Here is an 11,096-nt window from a genome sequence, read left to right as displayed (position 1 = left end):
GGCAGGAAAATTACTCACTGGAATGGGAGATCCCAGTTCTTCATTCTGTCCTTAATGTTTTTCCTGATTTCAATATTCTAGGCTCATTGCTTCTTTCAAAGATGAAGCTTTGGGCTTTAGGATCTAGGGATCCAAGGACACCTGGCTGTCCCTTCTGCCCTCCACATGTCTTTAAGAACCCCTGGGAAGCTATCATATTTCTCCCAAGGACAATTGGGGATGGGAAAATGAGTCAGTCATTAAAAGCCAAGTTTTCTGATACAAGGATGCTGTGATGGCAACTCTGAAGCTGGCTCTGGCACTCTACCTTCAGTTTTACACTCTGCTCACCAGCAAGATGGGTTTTAAGGAATGGCATCAGCATGCAAGGAAGAAGAGAGTATGGCATGCTTACTGGAGCCCTCAGTTGCCTTTTCCTCAGGACACTTCTCCTAATATTGGTTGAGGACCAGAGAACTTCTCAGGCTTAACTTTCTTCCTGAATCTATGAAATTTCTGTAACCAACTACTCCTCACTGGAGCTGCTAATTTTCTTGTATACCAAAGAAACAGCCCTCTGTGGACATCCCTGGTGGTCCAGTGATTAAGGTTCTTCACTCCAAATGCAGCATTCTAGGTTCAATTCCCTGGTTGGGGAACTCGTCCCCACAAAGTGCAGCTAAGTGTTGGCCTGCAGCAACTAGTGAACCCACAGGCTGCAACTATGACCTGGAATAGCTAAATAAATAAATGAAAATATTTTAAAAGTGCCCTCTGTCCCAAATATGGTACTATACCCATCTTATGGGATTTTTTTAACACAAACATACCAGCAAAAATCTGGAATAAGTTCTCACAACTCCATACTAAGTAAAGTAAGTCAGACAGAGAAAGACAAATATATGATATCACTCATATGTGGAATCTAATGAAATATTTTTTAGAATCTAATTTAAGAATGATACAAATGAACTTATTTACAAAACAGAAAGAGACTCACAGACTTAGATAACAAAATGGTTGTCTAAGTAGGGGGGAAGACTGAGGGAAAAGGATAGTTAGAGAATTTGGAATGGACATGTACACACTGCTATATTAAAAATGGATAAACAACAAGGACCTACTATTTAGCACTGGGAACTCTGCTCAATGTTATGTGGCAACATGGATGGGAGGGGAGTTTGAGGGAGAATGGATACACATATATGTATGGGTGAGTCCCTTTGCTATCTCCTTAAAACTATCAAAACATTGTTAAGTGATGATACTCCAATATAGAATTAATTTTTTAAAAAGGGCTATGACACTCAGGTTACCAGGCATCAGAAAGAGACAGAGCTCTTTATTCCTCTCCACTCTGCCCATGTAGGTTCTGTATTCACCAATGATGAAATACCCACACTCATTACTTTGAAAGACATGTGGCTTCCTTATATACTGTCCACTGACCTTATGCTCATGAGTGAATGAATACCTGACCATTGTGGAAAAATAACACCATGGACCTAGAGATTGTCATACTAAGTGAAGTAAGTCAGACAGAGAAAGACAAATACATGATATCACTCATATGTGGAATCTAATTTATTATTATTTTTTGGAATCTAATTAAAGAATGATACAAATGAACTTGTTTAAAAAACAGGAAGATACTCAGATTTCAAAAACAAACTTATGGTTACCAAAGGGGAAATGTGGGAGGGAGAGATAAATTAGGAGTTTGGGATTAACAGATACACAGTACTATATATAAAATAAATAACCAACAAGGACCTACTGTATAGCATAGGGAATTTTACTCAATATCCTGTAATAAATTAATGGGAAAATAATCTGAAAATGAAAGAATATATGTATAACTGAATCACTTTGCTCTACACCTGAAACTATCACAACGTTGTAGATCAACTATACCCCAATAAATATTTAAATACATATAATTTACATTTTTCTGATAAGATTAGCAGATAGTGTATTGAGTTCCTCATCAATGAATGCAGAGACTGGATACAGTGGAGTCACGGCTCATGAGCAGAAAGGGGCTGATAAAGGGAACACACACAGAAATCAGGCTGGCTGTATTCACCAACCACCAACTGGGATTATGATAAAGAGCAAGAGTAACATTAAAGATGCAGGACAGAGTGTGGAAACACATGAAGGTGCTCACCAAGAGTAGGATGCTTTGGGTAACTCTGGACTCAGCGGAGGATCTGGGAGACACACTAGCCTTGGGAATATACTGGGCTCGCTGACTGTGTCTGTACAGGGTGAGAATCATGGAGCCACTGGCCCAGAAGATGAGCACAGAAAATGAAATTTCAGGGAACACTACCAAAGCTGTATATATTGAGCCTGAGATGTTCTCAAGATCTGTGGCAGCACAGTACCCTGAATCTCTTGTATTTGTCGTGTTTGTGCTGCGCCATTTGTCAGAAACATATAATGCATACAGAAAAAAATGAGATGTACCAACAGACACTGGATCCAGCAGAAGGAAATGGAGAAGGCAATGTACTTTGGGGCTTTGACTTTAAGATTCTTCCAACAGGAGTTCATGGGGCTGATTGTGATGGTCTGAAACACACTCAAGGGGCAGGTGGTGCCAAAGGACATACTCCTGCCCACTCTCTCAACATACAAAATAAGTTTCAGGCAAAATCAGTGAAAACATGTTTCCACCCCAAAGCTGTAATTGTCTGAGGGGAGAGAATGATCAAGGAGTTGGCTATAGTCAGGTGTTTGAGAATCATAACCATGGCTCTCATCCTGCATTGAGTGTGGTAAAGAAATAGGTAATGGTTAAGAAGGGACAAATTGCCCAGAATTCCAATCATAATCTGTGATAAGAATATTATCCCTAGGGCCAAATCTCTGGGGGTTATTTTTTTCATTCAATATTTTTAAATGAAAGTGTTCTCCTTCTTTTAAAGGGTTTGTATCTTTATTATTTATTTATTAGGCTGCACCAGATCTTCAACCTTCATTGTGGCATGTGGGATCTAGTTCCCTGATCAGGGATTGAACCCAGGGCCCCTGCATTGGGAGCGCTGAGTCTTAGCTACTGGAACACCACCCATGTCCCCAAAATATTTTCCTTTAAATAGTGACAGTCATTCTTCTGAGTAAAATGTCTCATTGATGTTTTTTGACAGCAAGTGTAATGTTACTTTTGTGCTCCTATTGGTTTGCCAAGGTTTCATGAGACAGGAAGAGATGGAGAGATAGCTGGTGTATTTCAGGGAAAAGTCAGCAATAAGGATGAAGCAGAGTTAACCTGGAGGAAGCAATGACAAGTGAGAGTAATTGGAAAGAGAGCTTATTACAACATTTCAAGAATTAGCTGAAATTTGCTAGCCAGATTGGAGAAAAGTAACACTTCAATCACTGCCCATATCATCAGACAAATCTATTCTGAATAGATTCCATTTCTAATTTTTAAAATTATGCAATTTTTAGAAAAACAATTTCAAAAATTTAAATTAAAAATATATCTGAAACACCACAAAACATATAAACCATATGGCAAAATGGCTTTATCTTATCTTTAGCTTCTATTAAGACTGCTCACATCAACACACACACACACACACACACACACACACAAGATTTGTCACCAGCACAAAGAACTCCTAAAGACCATATAGTAGAATACAACATGACCAAACTGTTTCAACAGAAACTTCAATAGTTATTCAATGGATAATACATATGTAAAAAATATTCAATGTCCTTAGGAATCAGGAAAAGGAAAATATAACCACTACCTACACATCAAACACCATCCAGAAAACTAGAATGGAAATGACAGAAATATAACGTTTTGGCAAAGATGTGGGTCAACCAAGAATCTCAATCAGATATTAAAATTTGAACAAAGATTTTGGAGACTAGATGTAATTTATGTTTCAACAATTCCTCTCCTATGTGTATCATCAAGACTAGTAGAATTTATGTGCTAGCACTTACCCATTACTCATGTGTGTGTGCATGTTCAGTCGCTTCAGTTGTGTCTGACTATTTGAGACCCTATGGACTGTAGCCTGCCAGGGATTCTCCAGGCAAGAATATTGGAGTGGGTTGCCCTGCCCTCTTCCAGGGGATCTTCCCAATGCAGGAATCAAACCTGTGTCTTCTGAATTGCTGGCAGATATTTACCCACTGAGCCGCCTGGGAAGCCCACACATTACTCATAATAGCCCTAAAATCAAAACTACTCAGTTGTCCATGAACAGTAGAATAAATCAGTAGAATTAATCCTTTGATAATCACACAGCAAAGACCTATATAGCAATGTTAATGTATACTAATAGTTAAATGCAATAATACGAAGAGTAGTCTTGTGTGGATATGAAAGTTGGACCAGAAGGAAAGCTGAGTGCTGAAGAATAGATGCTTTCAAATTTTGGTGCTAGAGAAGTCTCTTGAGAGTCCCTTGGACTGAAAGGAGATCAAATCAGTCAATCCTATAGGAAATCAACCCTGTATATTCATTGGAAGGACTGATGCTGAAGCTCCAATACTTTGGCTACCTGATGTGAAGAGATGACTCATTGGAAAAGACCCTGATGCTGGGAAAGACTGAGGGCAGGAAGAGAAGGGGGAACAGGATGAGATGGTGAGGTAGCATCACCAACTCAATGAACATGAGCTTGAGCAAACTCCGGGAGATAGGGAAGTGCAGGGAAGCCTAGAGTGCTACAGTTCATGGGATTGTAAACAGTCAGACACAAGTTAATGACTAGAACAATAACATACAAATAGTTTCCCCAAAATCATATGCAACTGGGAGAAAAGGCCAATATGAAGGTTTTCAGACTCTATGATTCCATTTAAGTGTGAAGCAGGCAAAAGTGATCTAATCTCTTAAATGTTAGAATAGTTGTAAAGCTCTTACCAAAAATCCTGACCTACAAATAGATTCAAGAAAACTATAGTCTTGGGAATAGAGACTAGGAGTATAGAGGGTTTCTAGGTGACCCACAATATTCGGTTTCATTCATATACATATATATATATATATATATATATATATATATATATATATATATATAAATTTTCTTTATCGACTTTTGGCTGTGTTGGGTCTCCACTGTTGCACAGGCATTTCTCTAGTTGCAGAGAGCAGGGTCTACTCTCTAGTTGCGGTGCTCAGGCTTCTCATTGCAGTGACTTCTCTTGTTGTGGAGCTCAAGCTCTAGGGTGTTCAGGCTTCATTCATTGCAGCATGTGAGCTCAGTATTTGTGGTTCCCGGGCTCTAGAGCATAGGCTCAATAGTTGGTGCATGAGCTTAATTGCTCTGCAGCGTGTGGAATCTTCCCAGATCAGGGATTGAACCCACATCTCCTGTATTGGCAGGCTGACTCCTTATCACTGAGCCACCAGGGAAGCTCAACAGTCTGGTTTTTTATCCAGTCATTGCCTACAGAGATGTGGTCATTTCTGAAACTCCACTAAGCTGTGTACTTATAACCTGTGCATATGTTTTTAAATTTTAAAAAATCTATCACAAAAAACAGATTTTAAAGAAACTGAGAAAAAACTATTCCTCTGAATGTTGGATCTGCTGATTGTGTCTGTAGAGGATAAGCCTTAGAGAGCCACAGGTCCTGATCATGAGCCCAACAATGAACATCAGACAATAACAACATGGCTGCATATATTGAGTCACTGATTTTATAATTCAGAAGAGTGATATCCCAGATCTTTGCTCTTTGTGTTCGTCTATTGCTTGATTCGGCAAGTCTATGCACTGGGAATTGATATACACCAGCTTATACCTGGTAGGCTACAGTCCATGGGGTCGCTAAGAGTCGGAGATGACTGAGCGACTTCGGCTTTCACTTTTCACTTTCATGCATTGGAGACGGAAATGGCAACCCACTCCAGTGTTCTTGCCTGGAGAATCCCAGGCACGGGAGAGCCTGGTGGGCTGCTGTCTATGGGGTCGCACAGAGTCGGACACGACTGAAGCGACTTAGCAGCAGCAGCAGCAGCTTATACAAGGTCCAGCAGAGGAATATGAAACCTCCACTCCTTTGGAGCTTTTCAGTTCTACCCAACTCTGGTTCCTGGGGAGGATCGTGATGGCTGGAGACGCATAAGAGGCAGGAGGTGCCCATGGACATACCCTGCCAGGTCTGTGAGGATAGAAAATTGGATATGTCACTGAAGACATGCTTTAACTAACAACTACCAGTGTCATGGGGATGTCTTAAAGAGAATGACCAAGAAGCGACTGTATGTACGTGCTTGAGGATCAAATGTGTGGATCTCAACCTTTAGGAAGAGATAATGGTAAAGGAAGAAAATAGTAGTCCTCCTGTAGTCTGAAATGAGCAGACCCTTCTTTGCAAATCCCCTGAGGCCATTCTGCCAGTTGCTGGTGACTGGTGTTTTGTCTTCAGAATGAGAGGATCCTGTTTTGGAGCATGTGCTGTGGGATACAGTCTTCAGATAAGTGGAAATCCCATATTTGCTTTGATAAATATTTACTTGAGAGGTTCATGGTCTCAAGTAAATATTAAGAGGCTTCACAGAGTTGAATATGTAACCTTTAAATAGCGCTTATGATGGATGCATTACTATTGTACTACATCACACAAGGTGCTTTCTTTGATTTTTGTACCTGCCGGGGGTACATTATTTTCCTGAGGGCATTATTTTCAGCATTATTTCAGTAAGGAGACCTGAGGTACAGAGAATTGAATGACCTGTGTAAATGCACATGCTGCTATGGGGCTGAGTGATAGGAACCTGGTAGGCTAGTTGCCAAGACAGTGCCCTGACCACTGTGTTACACTAATAAATCATGTTAGCTCTGTTTTCAAATCATCCAGAGCTGAATTTCATTTTGTTTTTGTACTTTTCCACCTAATTCACATCATTTTTTAATTTTATTATATAATCATGGTTGTGAACAGTTCCTATTTTTAGGAACTTAAAAAAAATTAATTTATTTATTTATTTTAATTGGAGGCTAATTACTTTACAATATTCTGCCATACATTCACATGAATCAGCCATGGGTGTACATGTGTTCCCCATCCTGAAGCCCCCTCCCAACTCTCTCCCCTCAGGGTCATCCCAGTGCACCAGCCCTGAGCACCCTGTCTCATGCATTGAACATGGACTGGCGATCTATTTCACATATGATAATATACATGTTTCAATGCTATTAGGAACTTCTTTTTAGTCTAAGAATTTACCATATGGTCAATATCAAATATAAATGATTTTTTGAGGTCATAATAAAGTACAGATGCAGTTTCACAGACTACTGTTAAATGTCCAAATTGGATTTAATGATGCAAGATTTGTTTAGTGTTAGTTGGCACCCCACTCCAGTACTCCTGCCTGGAAAATCCCATGGACGGAGGAGCCTGGAAGGCTGCAGTCCATGGGGTCGCTGAGGGTTGGACATGACTGAGTGACTTCACTTTCACTTTTCACTTTCATGCATTGGAGAAGGAAATGGCAACCCACTCCAGTGTTCTTGCCTGGAGAATCCCAGGCACGGGGGAGCCTGGTAGGCTGCAGTCTATGGGGTCGCACAGAGTCGGACACGACTGAAGTGACTTAGCAGCAGCAGCAGTTGGCCACAGAAAGGCTCATTTGCTATCATTCCAGGAACAAAGCATAATGGTATGTATCAAATAAATTATTGGATGATAAATCCTTCTTTACTAAACTGCAATGCATGAAATACTGCTATGTGATAAAAAGAATGTAGCTCTTTTACCTGTTATTAATAATTTTGGTCTAAATGCCTAGGTATTTATTAATGCTTACAATGAGTAAAACTATTAACAATGAAGCAAGATTTGTGAATGTTAAAATACAAGAGACATGTACTTTATGCATGTCTTAAATGCAACATAGTGAATATGGAACCCTGTGTATTGTTTAAGTTGAAATCATCAAGAAATGAGTTGTGAGCTTGGAATTGATGCTAAAATATTATTAAGCCATACAACACAAGACAAGATACATTTGGTAGTGACTATATTTTAACACTCATAATTAAAAAGTTATCTTTTCCTTAAATGTTACTTCTCTAACTTGAGTAGGGAAAGCATCTCTCCATAGGTGTTAGACCTTGAATGTTTTCAATGGAGATAATCACTGTATCTGGTAAATGCATCATATTCCTAGAGCTTGATTTAAAAAAAAAAAAACAACATTTTTATCCAAAAACAAACTCATATTCTCAATGTATGCAGAGGACTAGAAAACTGTTACGTGCTATCCTGGCTTCCCTGGTAGCTCAGCAGTAAAGAATCCACCTGCAATGAAAGAGATGTGGGTTCAGTCCCTGGGTTGGGAAGATCCCCTGGAGGAGGAAATGGCAACTCACTCTAGTATTCTTGCCTGGAAAATTCCATGGACAGAGGCGGCTGATAGACTATGGTCCATAGAGTCTTAAAGAGTCAGACATGACTGAAGTGACTGAGCATGCATGCACAGTGCTATCATACTCTGTATAATAGGCAAAAAGGCAGTATAAACCTACCTCTAATTATAATGAAAAATTAGTCTTTAAACCCTGTAAAGTAATGTAAAGGTGGCTCAGTGGTAAAGAATCCACCTGTAATGCAGGAGATGCAGGTTCAATCCCTGGGTTAGGAAGATTCTCTGGAGAAGGAAATGGCAGCCCACTCCAATATTCTTGCCTGGAAAATTCCATGGACAGAGGAACCTGGTGGGCTACAGTCCACGGGGTCACCAAGAGTTGGACACAACTGAGCCTGCAAGCATGCATACAAGGTAACATCAGAATGATTTCAAAACAAAAAGCCTTAAGACCTTAAAAAATGATTCTTCATCCTCACTGTGATGATTCAACATTGATCACCCACAGTGAAGATTTCATTCAGCGACACCAGGAGGCATGAGGCAGGGTTTAGGATCCTCATATCTCTTTACAAGGTCAGCTCATACCTACAGTCTTATTCTGCTTCCCTGTCTAGCTTTGCCACTGAATCTGTTCTTACCCCCCAAATCCCTTTTCCAGACATGAACACTTACAGACTTCCTTCCATAAACTCTGTCTCTTGGGCTGAAATAGAAAATGCTCACCTGACTCCTTCTGGTGGGCTCAGGGTGAAGGTCATGACAGCCAGGACGTGAGTGGGAGGGAAGTGGTCAGACCCTGAGATATAGGTTTATGTTCTGTGACCTCATCTTCCCTCAGAATGCAATTATCATTTCATTTGAAGTAGTAATAACAGGGCAGGCTTGGGGAGCTAATGATCTTCCTGAAAAACTTTTTTTGAGTTGCTAATTACCAAAACCAATTATGACTTTCTGGTGAGTATCTCCAAAGAGACCACTGATGTGTTTGGGAAGAGGCCTGTAATTTTTCACGATCCCTGATGGCACAGAAAGTCACCTGTGGAAGGAGGAGTCATGCTGATGTCTGAGTGACTGGTAGTGAGTTATGTGTGTCTCAGGATTCCCTGATTCCCTGAGAAGCTCTTCCACTAAACATCTAGTTCATCCTTCATCTTTGGACTTCTAAGCTGCACTGCTATTAGACTTGGATTCAGACGTAGCACAAGAAGAATATCTGGGATAGGAATAACAGGAAGAACATGCATGATGTTACTTTTTCATTTGTATAATTAAAAACAGGTTAATTTGAGACTCCCCTGGTGGTACAGTGGATAAGGATCTGCCTGCCAGTGCAGGGGGATATAGGTTCAAGCCCTGGTCCGGGAAGATCCTACTTGGTGTAGGGCAACTAAGCTGGGGCGCCACAACTATGAGCCTGTGCCCTGGAGCCCGGGAGCTGCCACTAGAGAAGCCACCACGATGAGAAGGCCATGAACTGCAATGAAGACCCAGCACGACAACCAAATTAAATAATTTAATTTGGAGATGGAAATACGGAAAAGTTTCTAAGAGATGATACTTTACAGATATGGTACTTTTCTGTTGAAGTTGGTCATATGCAATCCATATAATCTACTTTTCATGATTTTGTTTTTAAACCACTTCTTAAAAATCAGCAGTTCAAAGGGAAATGTCCGTAAGGCATTTTCCTTACTTGTACTGGATCTGAAGAAGTGAATGTTAATTTAAAGATGTTTTATCATAATGCCCTCAAGCACAAAACAAGACCGGGAGCTGACTGTGGCTCAGATCATGAACGCTTTATTGCCAAATTCAGACTTAAATTGAAAAAAGTAGGGAAAACCACTAGACCATTCAGGTATGACCTAAATCAAATCCCAAATGATTATGCAGTGGAAGTGACAAATAGATTCAAGGGATTAGATCTGATAGACAGAGTGCCTGAAGAACTATGGACAGAGGTTCGTGACATTGTACAGGAGGCAATGTTCAAGACCATCCCCAAGAAAAAGAAATGGAAAAAGACAAAACGGTTGCCTGAGGAAGCCTTACAAATAGCTGAGAAAAGAAGAGAAGTAAACAGCAAAGAGAAAAGGAAAGATATACCCATTTGAATTCAGAGTTCCAAAGAATAGCAAGGAGTGATAAGAAAGCTTTCCTCAGTGATCGGTGCAAAGAAATAGAGGAAAACAGTAGAATTGGAAAGACTAGAGATCTTTTCAAGAAAATTAGAGTTACCAAGGGAATATTTGGACACAACTGAACGACTGAACTGAAGGGAATATTTCATGCAAAGATGGGCACAATAAAGGACAGAAATGGTATGGATCTAACAGAAGCAGGAGATATGAAGAAGAGGTGGCAAGAATACACAGAAGAACTATACAAAAAAGATCTTCATGACCCAGACAACCACAATGGTGTGATCACTCACTTAGAGCCAGACATTCTGGAATGTGAAGTCAAGTGGGACTTAGGAACCATGACTACAAACAAAGCTAGTGGAGGTGATGGAATTCCAGTTAAGCTATTTCAAATCCTGAAAGATAATGATGTGAAAGTGCTACATTCAATATGCCAGCAAATTTGGAAAACTCAGCAGTGGCCACAGGACTGGAAAAGATCAGTTTCAATTCCAATCCCAAAGAAAGGCAATGCTAAGGAATGCTCAAAGTACTGCACAATTGCACTCGTCTCACATGCTAGCAAAGTAATGCTCAAATTTTTTCAAACCAGGCTTCAACATGATGTGAACTGTCAA

The sequence above is a fragment of the Bos javanicus genome, chromosome 18 (assembly GCF_032452875.1).
Source record: "Bos javanicus breed banteng chromosome 18, ARS-OSU_banteng_1.0, whole genome shotgun sequence".
Classification (NCBI taxonomy): domain Eukaryota; kingdom Metazoa; phylum Chordata; class Mammalia; order Artiodactyla; family Bovidae; genus Bos; species Bos javanicus.
The sequence above is the reverse complement of the archived record's forward strand: the minus strand, read 5'-3'. Positions refer to the sequence as shown.